Below are 14,550 nucleotides of genomic sequence, written 5' to 3' on the forward strand. Positions count from 1 at the left end.
AAGTATCTGTCCAAGTGCTGTCCCAGTTTTTAAAAAGTTAATATTTATTATTCTTGTTAATGAGTTTCAGGAGTTCTTTAAATACTCTAGATGTCACTTTTGTGACAGATAAATGTACCAACACCTTAGCTGGCTTGTGTGCAGCCCACTCACTTCATAAGGGTGTGTTTGTTGCCCTCTCTTTGGCTCCTCCTACGCCACACTAACATCAATCATGTTCTCTTAACTGTGTTTTATTTTTGGTGCTAACATTTAGATATGTGATTCATTTTGTGTCATTTTCTGTGCACCAGGTAAAGAGCGCTGTTCATTAATTTTTCAAAATGGACACTCAATTACCCCACACCATTTGATGGTATGACTAACTTCTTCCATTAAATTACCCTATCACCAAGGCCTAAATCAATTAAATAAAGACATATAATAGGCACATTTCTGTTTCATTGACCTCGATGAATAATGCCATTATATCTAGAAATAGAGGGTTAAGCCTTCTTTGTCACCCTGCTTATTTGGTTATTTTAGATCATATGGTATTCTGTGAAATTTCAAAATAGCTTGTCATTATCTACAAGAAAACCTTTCAGATTTTGATTTGGAATCACACAGAATTTATAGAGTATTTGGAGTGGAACTGACATCCTCACGCTATTCTGTCTGTATTCTTGAGCTTGCTCTAGCTCAGCACTTATGTAAGCGCTCAGCATCTGCTGAGTATTACCCAGGTTGTCAGCATATAACCAACACCCACATGGTTCTTTAGGATTACCTCTATTTTATGTTTTGGGATGTAATTTAGACTACTTTTGTTTGCATTTCATTATCAATTAACTATTGTCAGTCAATACAATCTTTAGATACATAATGACTAGTTTTTAACTTTTTTCTAAAAGTTTCAAATTGTGTTAGACATCTCAGTTTTCTGCCTATACACTTACACAGTTAAAAAGAGTACTTTCCTGTCGTAATCTGTGCACCTTTTTATTTTATTCGAAGCGAGTTAATTTATTTCTATAAATTAATAAAAAATTATAAAAATTTTTATTACATTCTTTATATAAAATACTAGTGTATTTATTTCTTCAATATTTTGGTTTAATGCTGTTAATTTTTCCACAATATTTAGTAGAAATAGTAGGAATGAACTTGATTGTTTTAGGAGAAAGTGTTAATTACTCACTACAATGTTAAAATTAATGTATCCTGCAAATATATACCAAAATTCAAAAGCTTTTATTTCTAAACTTGAAGATATTTTGATTACCCATGAATTGTTTCTAGTTGGCCAATGATTTTTCTTCTTCCATTGAGATAATTATCTTCATATTTAAATTTTTCAAACTGTTTTATATGGCCCATTTTAAAAATTTCCAATGAATACTACAGCCTTTGAATAAAACCTACCTGCCTGATACTGGATTCACACCTTACTGTATTTGATCTGAATGTGTGCGTGTGCATGTGAGTGTCTGTACCTGTGAGCATAGGAACATGTGCATGACAGTGGTATCTGGAAGTCAGAAGACAGCCTACATCTTTGCCCCACTTCCCAGTTTGAAACAGAATATTGATGGCTAGGGCTGCCTTCACCGAATTATCTGGTCCATGAGCCTTTGAGGATACTCTTGCGTTTTCTATCTTGCCCCAACAGTACTTCTGGGGAAACCCTGCTAATTAAGGCCTCCATCTACCATGTCTGGATAGCTCCTCTGAGCTCAGAGCAAAATGGAGGACTCCCTTTATCAGCAGAACTTCCCATAATCGACCTTGCCTGGGGAGCCTGAACTCCCTATGTACTCTACCTTCAGAATGGCAGGTAGCCTTGTCAAAATTACAGATTCAACTTCTTTTTTTCCAGATAAGAGCCTGTCCAGCAAGCACTTTGAGTTTCTGGAATGCCTGTCCATGCACATAAGGCATTCTTTAGTACCCAAAGCTCTGGCCAATAATAGGTACATGCCCTCAAAATCCCTAGCCCCTTACCAAAAACTATATAGCCCTTGATTCAACCTGAATAAAGTTGAGCTGCCTCTCTGATGCTGATTCTGGAAGTCTATCATTCCGTCCTATTCAGGGCCAATCTGAACCCTGTCTTTAAATCTCTGAACCTTTTGTCCTCATGAGCTGGTGGGTAACAGCTCCTGGGAAGAGGGGAGGACCATAGCACTGGGATCATATACACATGCTGCTGGGTTTAGCTCTACATGGGTTCCTGAGGACTCAAACTCAGATCATCACACTTCTGTCACAAACAACTTACTCACCACTCACCAGAACATCTCACTTTCTTACTGGATTGTTTATTAGAAAACAAAATACAACCTAAAACTATCTCCACTTTCTACGAGGATAGTTTCGAAGGGTATAAGATTTCTGAAAGCATGTTTCTATTAGCCTTCTGATATTCTTCTTGTAGTGCTATCTCATTTTCCTTGTTTCCGAAGAGAAAGGACCCATGCCCAAACACACGTGCATCCACGTGCCCGCGCGCGCGCACACACACACACACACACACACACACAGTTTCAGCAATGTGACCTCTTAGGGCATTTTTTAAATATTTATATTATTTGTGATCATTGGGAATTATTTATCTACAACTTAATGGTTTTACACTAAAATTTAGAACTTTGGACCAGCTATTTAGTCTTTTTCTGCATTGGTCCTTGCATTATAATATGTGTCATACCGAAATTATCTCTTATATCTCGGAGGATTCATTCTTTTTTGATGTAGTTCATGAAATCTGTTAAATTTGTACAATTTCTACTGATGTGTTTAATCTGCCATTTTCAAATCTGCTGTTGAACAAACATGGTGATGGTCTTCTTTGCTTTAGGGGAGAGATGTTACCATTCGGTCTTTCAAGGGCTGTGGGTACAGACTTTAGCCTCTGTGCTCTTCATACTGAGTTCTTTCACCAGGGGTTCCACTGTGCATGGATTGAACAGAGCTTTAGAAACTAACTCACCAGCCTGTGTGGTACTCCTTCCTGCTAGCTGCTCAGTGACGGCAGAATGTGTGACTCATCTTCAAAACAACACTTATGAACAAATGCGTCAAGAAAGTTCACAAAAATCATCTGCAGCAACAACCTCAACGCAAAGCTGATCTTTCCTAGCAGAACTGGGACTCTGATGACATGTTTACATCTTTGTCAGGAGCTTCCTCACTGAAGTAGCAGCAGAAAATTTCCTCTTCTGACATGCACTGAGTTCCCTATTCTTCGTTTTTCTCTTTCTGGAGAGGCCAGTGCAGTCCCGTCCATTGTATGTTGCAATCAAAAGTTTTGTTTGCTGAGACAAATAATCAAATAAAAGAAGAACCTACCAGAACCACTTCTGCCTTTGTAAAGAAGGGGATTTCTAAGTTCTTGTTTTAAGGTCGCATTCAGACTCAGTTTATCCAAGACTTAGAATAGCTCTGAACTGTTACGTTTTGAAGATTTTCAATTTATCTACATTTAGTTTAGAAATAAATACAAAACTGGTTGGATTTCATTTACTCAAAGGTAGTCATTTAAACATACCCATTTTAAAAATTATTTTTAATTATTTGTGTGTGTGTGTGTCTAAGTTTATGCATCCCTCATGCATGCATAAAAACAGCAAAGATCAGAAGAGATCATCCAGAATTGAAGTCACAGGTCGTTGTGAGCCAACATTAAGGTGCTGGAAAATGAACCTGGGTACACTGCAAGAGCAATAAGCATACACACACACACATACACACACACACACTAGCACACAAAACACACACACACGTTTTTAAATTCATGCTGTATGTGACCTTTTGAAGAGTTTAGAATCTGGTCTTAAAGAGTCCTATGTTTATTTTCCAAAGCAATCTTTGTTTTAGAGTGATATTAATCTGCAATATAAATAAGAATGGTATTGAGACCCCCACAGAAAGTTGAGAAAAAAATTTTTTGTGGAGATGAAGACAGAACAAGGCTTCTACAAAATAAATGTTATTAAATATCAATAGTAAAAAAATGATTACTACAGAAAACAATAAAATGTCTTGACATAAATTTTCCTTTAGTAACAAATGTGATTGGATGTTTGTGTGATGATTTCAGTGATGATTATATTATCCCATCTAATGATATAATAATTGTACAACTAGGTAAGGTACATATGTCCTTATGTATACATGCATGTGCACATGTAAGCATATGCATTATACCTATATTATAAGCAGTGGCTTTAAGAACTTGAAAAACTTTTGAGTTTCCTTTTCAAGAGCCCAGAAAGATCTCATGATAATAAGGGGTGTGGGGACCATGTGAGGCAACTAACAGAGCATAAAAATCTTACCCAAAGAAGCGAGGGCTACATTTACAGTTATCGAAATTTTCCTTCATGTTTGTGTAGAGCTGGCTGATATATTTCTGGAAGTGAAGTTCTACAAGCAAAGAATGAGAGTAGGTCATTCTACTTTGAGACAGTAGCAAATGTGTGGGCCAAAGACGGGAAGCACGTTGAAAAGTTACTTCTCAGATCTAATGTTTGAACAAAAGGAAACTGTTAAGTAATTCTCAGCTGTGCCAGTGCCTGTCGGCTTTGAACTGAAGCTGTGGAGGGACAGAGAAAGTCAAGCACATTGCCTTGACATTAGTATGGTGTTACAGTTCAATAACATGAAGGTGGAGGGGGTAAGGAAGATAACGATGAGGAGAAGAACAGAAAACCAGAAAGGAAGCCTGGGAGAATCGTTCTTTCCGAGACTCGGCAGCTCTGAAGTCTGGTGAGTCACAGATACCAGACTCATTGATCCCACTATGTAACCAGATTAGGACTCCTTTGCCAGTGCTCTCTGTGTCTTGGAAAAGGACATTTTGTTTCTGCTGTTTCGGGAAGACAGTCCTAGAACATGGTAGCACATTCTTGTGGCTTTTCTTTTAAAACAGTGAGACATGTTGGAAGGAACTGACTTTACGTTTGTAGGAGGTTTAGTTCAAAGTACCTTGTAGATTAGTCGGGGAATCTATTGCAGTGATAAAGCACCACGGCCAAAAGCAACTTGGAGAGGAAAGGGTCTATTTCATCTTAAAGCTTGTATTACATAGTAGTCCATCATCCAGGGATGTCAGAGCAAGAACTCACAGAAGGAACCAGGAGGCAGGAACTGAAGCAGAAGGAGTGCTGCTTCCTGGCTTGTTCCTTGTGGCTTGCTCAGCCTGCTTTCAGATAACATCTAGAGATATCAAACCAATGATGGCATCACCCACAGTGAGCTGGGCTCTCCCACATCGATCACTAATCAAGAAAATGTGTCACATGCCAATCTAGTGGGGACATTATCTCAACTAATATTCTCTCTTCCCAAATATCTCTAATGTAAAAAAAAAAAAACTAGCCCGCATACAGATCACCAGCTGACTGGGGCTGAGTAGTTGGATAGTAGTAAATCCTGATTCTTCTTAGCTCTGTCTCTTTCATGGTTCTTTTTGTGTGTTCTTTCTTTTCACAATTTCTTTAAAAGTCTTAGTATAGACCAGGAGACTGATATAGATGATAAACATAGGAAGGAAAGGCTTTTGGAAGTCCTTACTTTTTATTGCCCAAGATAACCACATTATTCTTAGTTAACTATATTGACTGTTATCAGTCAACCTATCAACTGAGAATACCAAGTCTATCCTTAATCACATGTTGTGTCCTCAGCCCATCTGTACACTATGAGGCCTGAACAAATTCAGGCATTAGTGCATCAGGCCACTAATTGTTTTAAGTTTGATTTCTACTTGTTTCCAATCGTGTTTTGCTTGTTTGTTTTTGTTTTTTAACAATTTATTTATTTTTACTCAAATTGTAATTCATTCACACTGGGGTTATAAACACAAAAAGGCAGGATGTGGGGAAGGGGATGACACTGGAGCATGGGTATTCAGGGAGAGTACAGATATCTTCAGAACATGATATCGGCTGGGTGAAGGTTCAGGGGACAGGTCACTATGACTCTGCCTATGACTCACTTGTCCATATCTAAGTTGGTATTGTCTGCTAAGGCTACCTATTAACAAGGTCTATGACTACTCAATCTTGTTATTACTATAATCCTGACTATAATTGTGTTGAGGTAACTGAGATGTGTGTATTCTCTGCTAATTCTTAGACTCTCAAAGGAAAGGGGGTTCATTCGATTTGCTTGGAAGAACCATTTGGAATGGTTTGTCTAGGATCTGTCATTTGGAAGTTCTGGTTACACTGTGGAGAAAGCTAAGGCCAGTTGCCCAAGAGCCTGGGAAGCAGACAGAAATCCTAGAGGTTCTGATTTTTGATACCATAATTGTTTATGACAGTGGCTGTCCAATATAAAGGAAGCTAGGATCAAGCAACAAACCTCTTTTAGTGTTGTACATTAAACAGGAGAGCTAGTTTGAAGGTCATATATTGGTAGTCTAATATGTCAAGAACTATATAGGTATTTACTAAATATTGCTTTTGATCAGATATGCCTGTGTATGAATCTCTTCATTTTTAACATGAGATAATGAATGTTGTACCAATGCTTGTTATTAGTAATCAAGAAAATGAAAACTGATCTACAGTGTTCAAGCCCACAGCTAAGGAAAAGAATTCTCAAACATATGAAAGCTAGCTTAAAACATTTCTTCTGACCTGCATAAAACATTTTGGTATAGGTTGACATTGTTGTCAGTATTTGACATACAATGAAAAAAAAAAAAAATATATATATATATATCCCTTAGTGAAATGGATGTTAGGAAAATAACAAACTACTTTCTACTTGATTCTAAGGCCTGATCTGTGACTGATATTTTGAATAGGGCTAAGACCCTGTGGATAGGTAGATCATAGGCCCTAAGGGAGAACCTAATGCTCTTATTATGGCAATGGACACAGTGTTAAATGACTCCTAACGACTTCTTGCTCTATTCACAGATCAATGCATCTCTTGACCCTCATTAAAGAAGTTTCTTATAGTAGATGATAATTTAATATAGAATACCTCTGTTAGTCAATATGCAGAAAATAAGGGAGTATGAGTGTTCATCCCTAAACAAGATGTTCATATCATAGTTTCCTTACAGGTTCAATGATCATTGAGTAGGAAGAGAAAATTTTAAGAGTCAGAAGCAGTGGATAACTTCAAGGGAATGGAGTTTTCTGGGTGCAATAGGGAAATTGTACACATGAATTCACAGTAATTGTGGTAACATGGATAAGATCTGTACAAGCTCAAGCCAGATCATATACTATAAAGAAAGAGAGGGGCAATGGGACAGAAATCCCACAATTAGCTAAGCATTTAGTAACTACTAGGAGAATAACACCTGCTAGGTTGACTGCACACCAGGCAAGGCTGCATGCCCAAGCATAGTTGGTGAAAATAAAGAACTCTCTGTCACACTCACCTTTAGTCCCTGCACCGGGGAAGCAGAGGCAAATGAATCTCTGAGTCTGAGGACTGCTACAGTTTGAGGTCTACAGAGCAAGTTCCAGGACAGCCAAACTTAGTCAATGAAGGAAACCACTAAAAACAGAAAATGAGTAAAAATGTATTTGAACAAGGGGAGCATGTTCTGGTATCAGCAAACAGCAGTGCTTGGCAGCTTCAGTCACATGGTTGTGTCTTTAGATTCAAGGATACAAGAAAGGGGTTATGAAAACTCCCTCTGTGACTAAGGAAAGCCACTGAGACCAGGCATATGTCAGAGGTGTCCCTGCAAGAAGAGTAGTAAAGGTAAAGCCTGGATTGTCTTGGAGACCCCAAGATGTTAGATATGCCAGAGTCATGGAATACCTGCTGAGGAAAGCTGATAATAGAGACAGGAACCAGCCCAAGAGAAAGAAGTGTGTTACAGTCAACAAAGCTGGAAGGAGTTGGAGATCTGAAGAACGTTTTGACACCAGACATTGAAATGCAGAATTTAAAGTTTTCCCAGCTGGCTTTGATCTTGCTTTGGTCCAGTATTTCCTCACTATGCTCCCTTTCCTCCCATTTAAAACTGTAACCTATATCCTTTGACATTATATGGTGGAATTATGTGATTTGGTTTTTTATTTTAATTTTGTACGGAGTTATAGTTAAAAGATTACCATGAGTCTCCAAAGACACTTTGGACTTCTAAATAGGGTTGAGATAGCTATGGAGACTGTTGAAGTTGGATTAAATGCATTTTGCATTATGATATGACTATAAGCTTCTGGGGGGGGGCAGGAAATTGGATGCTGTGGTTTGAAAGAAGAGATTTCAGAAGCTCAAGCCAGGCCCAGAGTTACTCTCTTCCTGCTGTATCTGGATATAGAACTCTGGCTTCTTTTCCAGCACCCTGTCTGACAGAATGTTGCTGTGCTTCCCACCATGATGATAATAGACTAAACCTTTAAAACTGCAAGCCAGCTCCAATAAAAGATTGTCTTTATTAAGAGTTGCTGTGGTCATGGTGTCCCTTTACAGCAATAGAGATCCTAAAGAAGGTACCACTTGCTGTTGGGAAGAAGAAGAAGAAGAAGAAGGAGGAGGAGGAGGAGGAGGAGGAGGAGGAGGAGGAGGAGAAGAAGGAGAAGAAGAAGGAGAAGAAGAAGAAGAAGAAGAAGAAGAAGAAGAAGAAAGGGGAAGGGGAGGAGGAGGAGCAGGAGGAGGAGGAAGAGGAGGAGGAGGAGTTGGAGGAGTTGGAGGAGGAGGAGGAGCAGGAGGAGGAGGAAGAGGAGGAGGAGGAGGAGGAGGAGGAGGAGGAGGAGGAGGAGGAGCCTTCTGGCTTTCTTCAGATCACGATGTGAAACTCTCAGCTCCTCTAGCATCATGTCTGCCAGCAAGCTGTCATGCTCTCTACAATGAGGATAATGGACTGAACCTCTGAAACTGTAAGCCAGCCACTATTAAATTTTTGCCTTTATAAAAGTTGTCTTGGTCATGGTGTAGCTTTACAGCAATGGAAACCCTAACTAAACCCATACTTTTAAAATAAGATGGAGAACTCAGTCATGGAAGTAGGTAGGCTAGCTGCAGATTTTCACCTCTTTCCTCCCCTTCAAATCTAATTCCTTGTCTCATTCCTATCACCTGCCGAGTTCTCCCCTCTCTCCCTGTTTCCATCTCCAGTAAGTCACACACAGTTTCCCATTCAACCTTCCTTCCCCCACTCTTGTTTTTTCTTTTTTACTTATTCATTTTATATTCTGCTCACTGGACCCCTCCCAGTCACCTTCTTCCACAATCCTCCTCCCATCCCCCCATTCCCTTTTCCTCTGAGTGAGTAGGGGATACTCCTGGATAGCCCCCTACCCTGGCGCTTCAAGTATCTGCTTACTCTCCCACTGAGGCCAGACAAGGCATCCAAGTTAGAACATATCCCACATACAGACAACAACTTTTAGGATAGACTCTGCTCCAACTGTTGGGGGACCTACATAAAGATTAAGCTGTACATCTATTACATGTGTGCAGGGAGTCCTAGGTTCAGCCCACGTATGTTCTTTGGTTGATGATTTAGTCTCTGAGCCCCAAGGATCTAGGTTAGTTGATTCTGTTGGTTTTCCTATGGAGTTCCTAACACCTTAGAGGCTACAATCATTCCTCCTATTCTTCTATAACAGTCCCCAAGCTCCATTCACTGTTTGGCTGTGGGTGTATACCTCTATCTGAGTCAGTTGAAGGATGAGGCTTTTCAGAGGACAGTCATGCTAGTCTCATGTCTTCAAGCATAGCAGAGTATCATTAATAGTGTCAGGGATTGGTGTTTGTCCACGAGATGGGTCTCAAATTGGTTATTGGTTGGCCGTTCCCTCAGTCTGTGCCTCATCCCCAATCCCTGTATTTCTTGTAGGCAGGATAATTTTAGGTTGAAAGATTTGTGGGTGGGTTCTTGGCCACAGGAGGCAACCTCTCAAGGTCACAGCTAAGGATGCCCCATTGATTCTTGGGTACTTCCCCTATCACAGGTCTCTATCTCTATTTGGAGATGCCCCCTGCTTCACACACCCGTCAGTTGCAGATTTCCATTCATTGTCATGGTCACCTGTCCATTCCTTCTGCAGCCCCAAATTCCTACCTCCTGATCCCCTCTTTCACCCAGTTCCCTCCATCTATCTGCCTTCCATGACCATTCCATTTCCCCTTCTAAGTGAGGCTCAAGCATCCTTGCTTGTACCCTCCTTGCTGTCCAGCCTTCTTGGGTCTGTAGAATGTAGCATGGGCATCCTATATTTTATGGCTTATATCCACTTATAAGTGAACACATACTGTGAATGTCCTTTGGGGGACTTGGTTATTTCACACAGCATGATATTCTCAAGATTCATTCATTTCCCTGCAAAATTCATGATGCCTTTGTTTTTAATAGCTGAATAGTATTACATTGTGTAGATGTACTACATTTTTCTTTATCCATTCTTCAGTTGAAAGACATCAAAATTGTTGCCAGTTTCTGGCTATTATGAATAAAGTGGCTGTGAACATAGTTGAGCAAGTGTCTTTGTGGAATTGTGGAGCATCTTTTGCATATATGCCCAGGAATATTATAGATGGGCCTTGAAATTGAACTATTCCCAATTTTCTGAGAAACCACAAAATTGATTTTGAAAGTTTGCACTTGCACAGCAATTGAAGATTGTTCCTTGGAGCCTTCAGGCCACTCCAGCCAGGGAGCAGGCAGCCTAAACATGGATCTTCACCTAGCCCTCCTCTCTTCTAAGTCTATTTCCCCTTAGTCTGGCTCTGTAACAGATCACTAGCTGTGGCCTCCCCCTTCTATCTAGCAGATTAAGCAGATCTTTTCCTTCAATATTTCTCCCCACTCATCCTGTTATTCTAGTTCTCTACTTCAGAAGGCATTTCTGGGAACCGTACCAGACAAGCCTGCCAGATAAGTAAGTAGGCCATGGAAGCAGGTGGGGTAGCTTCAGATCTTCACTATTTCTCCTTTCTTTCAGATCTAATCCCTCAGTCTCATCCCCAGGTCCATGATAGACTACCTGTTATGGCCTTCCTCACTTTCTCCCCCCATTCCCAAGAGACTGAGAAGATTCTGATGGAATATCCTGCTCTCCTTCTTCTCCTTACCACCACATCCCCAGCCTATTCCCATCCCTGTTCCCAAGTGTAGTGTCAGCTCCTAACACTAAGAAATACCCTCACCTCAGATCCAAAAGCTACACCTAGCAAAATCCCAGAAGAGCTCCCTACTAGATGATATAGTCACCACACCCTCTTAAGAACCAGAGAAAGTAACAGAAACCAAGGAACCAAACATCTACCCAGCAAAGATAAGACCAGATATCAACACCTAGAATCATTATCTCAAATCCAGATGGCTAGACATCAGAATAAAAACAAAATTAATAACAGCCAGGACAATATATCTCCACTGGAGCTCAGTAACCCTCCTACAGCAGGCCTTGAGTACTCCAACGAGGCTGAAGCACAAGGCAATGACCTTAAAATGGTCTTTATGAATGTGATAGAGATCCTTAAAGAGGAAGGGAATATGTTCCTTAAAGACAAACTGTGTAAGAAAATGAATAAATTAGTTCAAGAGATGAAAGTGAAAACAGAATCATTGACATAAGAGTTTGTTCTTAGTCTTGTAAGATCTTGTGTCCTATTTAATTGATATCCCTGAAAAACATGCTCCTTTGTCAAGAGAAATGGAAGAAGAATGGATCTGGAAGTGGGGGTTGGAGAGGGGAAAATAGATACCCTCGTCAAAAAAAAAAAAAAAAAGTTAAGTCTAAAACAGTCCTAGCACAAAACACCCTGGAGATGTGGGACACTGTGAAATAAAAATCAGACGTAAGAATAATAGGAATAGAGAATGGAAAAGGCCCAAGTCAAAGGCACAGAAAATATTTTCAACAATATCATAAAAGAAAAAAATATTAGCCTAAAAAAAGAAAGGCCTATTAAAGTACAGAAGCATACAGACTACCATATAGACTGGACTAGAAAAGAAATTCCTCACTCCACATAATAATCAAAACACTAAACATACAGAACAAAGAAAATATATTAAAAGCTGCAAGGAAAGACCAATTAAAATATCAGGGCAGACAATTACAATAGCATCTAACTTCTCAAGGAAGACTCTAAAAGAGAAAAGTACCTGGAGAGATGCTTCATATGCTTAAAGAGACAATATCTTATTCCAACCCAGAATATTATACCCAAAAAAACTTTAATCACAATGGATGGAGAAAATAAAGCATTCCACAATATAACCAAAATTTAAGCAAAATCTATCTACAAATCGAGCTCTATAGAAGATGCTAGAAGGGAAAGATCCAGTCTAAAGAGGTTAGCTATACACAAGAAAACATAAGGAAAAAATAATCCCAGAGCAGCATATCAAAAATGGGAAACACACGCACGCTCGCGCGTGCGCACACACACACACACACACACACACACGCATACCCACAACACTAGCAAAACAACAGGAATCAACAAACATCACTCATTGAGATATCTCATCATCCATGATCTTAATTCTCAATAAAATGACACAGACTACAGAACGAATGTAAAAACAAGATCTACCCTCCTGCTGCATGCAAGAAGCACACCTTAACAACAAGAATAGATATCATTTTGGGACAAAAGTTTGGAAATAAATATTCCAAGTGAATGGACTTAAGAAGAAAGCTGGTGAAGCCATTTTAATATCTGATGAAATAGTCTTCAATTCAAAACTAATCAGAAGACGTGGAAGACTGTACATATTCATTCAAAGGAAAAATCCACAAAGATGACATTTCAATTCTTAACAGCTATGTATTAAACACAAGGACACCCAAGTTTATAAAAGAAACACTAATAGAGCATAAATCCCACATTGACCCTCACACACTGATAGTGGGAGACTTTAATACCTCATTCTCATCTATACACACATCATCCAGACAAATACTTAACAGAGAAATGCTGGAACTAACCGTTGTGAAGCAAATGGACCCAACAGATATTTATAGAACATTTCACCCAAACACAAAAGAACATACTTTCTTCCCAATACCTATTGGGACTTTGTTCAAACTTGACCACATACTCAGACAAAAGCAAGTATTAGCACATACGAGAGAACTGAAACTACTCTCCTCATGCTATCTGATCACCACTGACTGAAGACGGATATCAACAACCGCAGAAATAATAAAGAGAAAGCTCATAGATTCATAGAAACTAAACAAGTCACTACTGAATGAAAAATGGATTAATACAAAAGTGAAGAAAGAAACTAAAGCAAGCAAGCAAACAAAAGCAAAAGAGCCTAAGAGAAGCACAAACTTAGACCATATTCCCATCATTGGCACTGTATCTTTCAGTCCCTTCATTATGTTCCAAATGTGCACACCCCTGTGGAGCCTCTGACTCACTAAACACCACTGTTTCTCTCCATTGCCTTCTCCTCCCAGGATGCCCCTACATATGCTCCACAGACTCCTGAGTTCTAAGTAGCTTTTAGTTTTCTCTTGAATTCTTCCTGTTCTTTCCTGGGAACCCTTGGTGTTATTATTATCTTCTTATCCCTGACAATTTCCCATCTTTCTTATCCCCAGTAGTTCCCATTTGTTTTCAATTTGTGCCCCCTCTCTCCATCCCAGATAAGACCTATGAGAGGCAGTATCTAATACATGTCTTTATTAGAGTGACCTATTTCACTTAACACAAGCATCTCAAGTTTTTGGATCTCAAAGATTCCAGACATTTTCCTATAAATTTCATTGTTCTTTACAGCTGAACAAAACTACATGGTGGACATATGCCTCACATCCTTTACTCACCAGGTGATAGAAACATAGGTTGATTCTATGACATTGTGATTGTGAAGAGGGCAGGGATATGCATGGGCATGCAGGTCTTTCTACTGCATTCTAACTTTGATTCCATTGGATTGAACTCATGAGTAGTATAAATGGGTTATAGTATTCTTCTGTCTTTAGTGTTTTGAAGCATGTTCACACTGATCTTCTCAGTGGCTATATTAGTTTTTAGTTTACATGCTATCAGCAGTATATAAAATCCTCCTTTCTCCTCATCTCCTCACAAACAATTATTGTCATCCAAAAATACAACTCAAATATATATATATACATATATATAATATAACATATGTATTTATATAATATATAGTTTATATAATATATAGTTTATATACATAATATAACATATGTATTTATCTAATATATAGTTTATATAATATATAGTTTATATACACAATATATAACATGCATTTATATAACATATGTCATATAATACATATATAATATGTGTTCTATATTATATTTTTATACACACACACACACACATACACAAATACTACAGACAAGTGAACTAAGCAGAGAGTTCTTAATGAAGAACAAATGTTCAACAAATTTAGGTCTTACCTGTTCTGATGGAATCACTTATTCTTTCCCTTATGATACTTTAATATTCCTAACAGTAGGGCTACGTGCTTCTTGCCATCACACTGCACTTTGTATTAGCTGCCATTTTTAAAATATTATTTTTCACCTAGATGAATCTTTGGTGAATGTTTGTTGAAATGTGTTATAATTATATTTATTTTTAGAAAGTCTTCCT

The sequence above is a fragment of the Grammomys surdaster genome, unplaced genomic scaffold (genome assembly GCF_004785775.1).
Source record: "Grammomys surdaster isolate TR1022 unplaced genomic scaffold, NIH_TR_1.0 125574, whole genome shotgun sequence".
Taxonomy (NCBI): Eukaryota; Metazoa; Chordata; class Mammalia; order Rodentia; family Muridae; genus Grammomys; species Grammomys surdaster.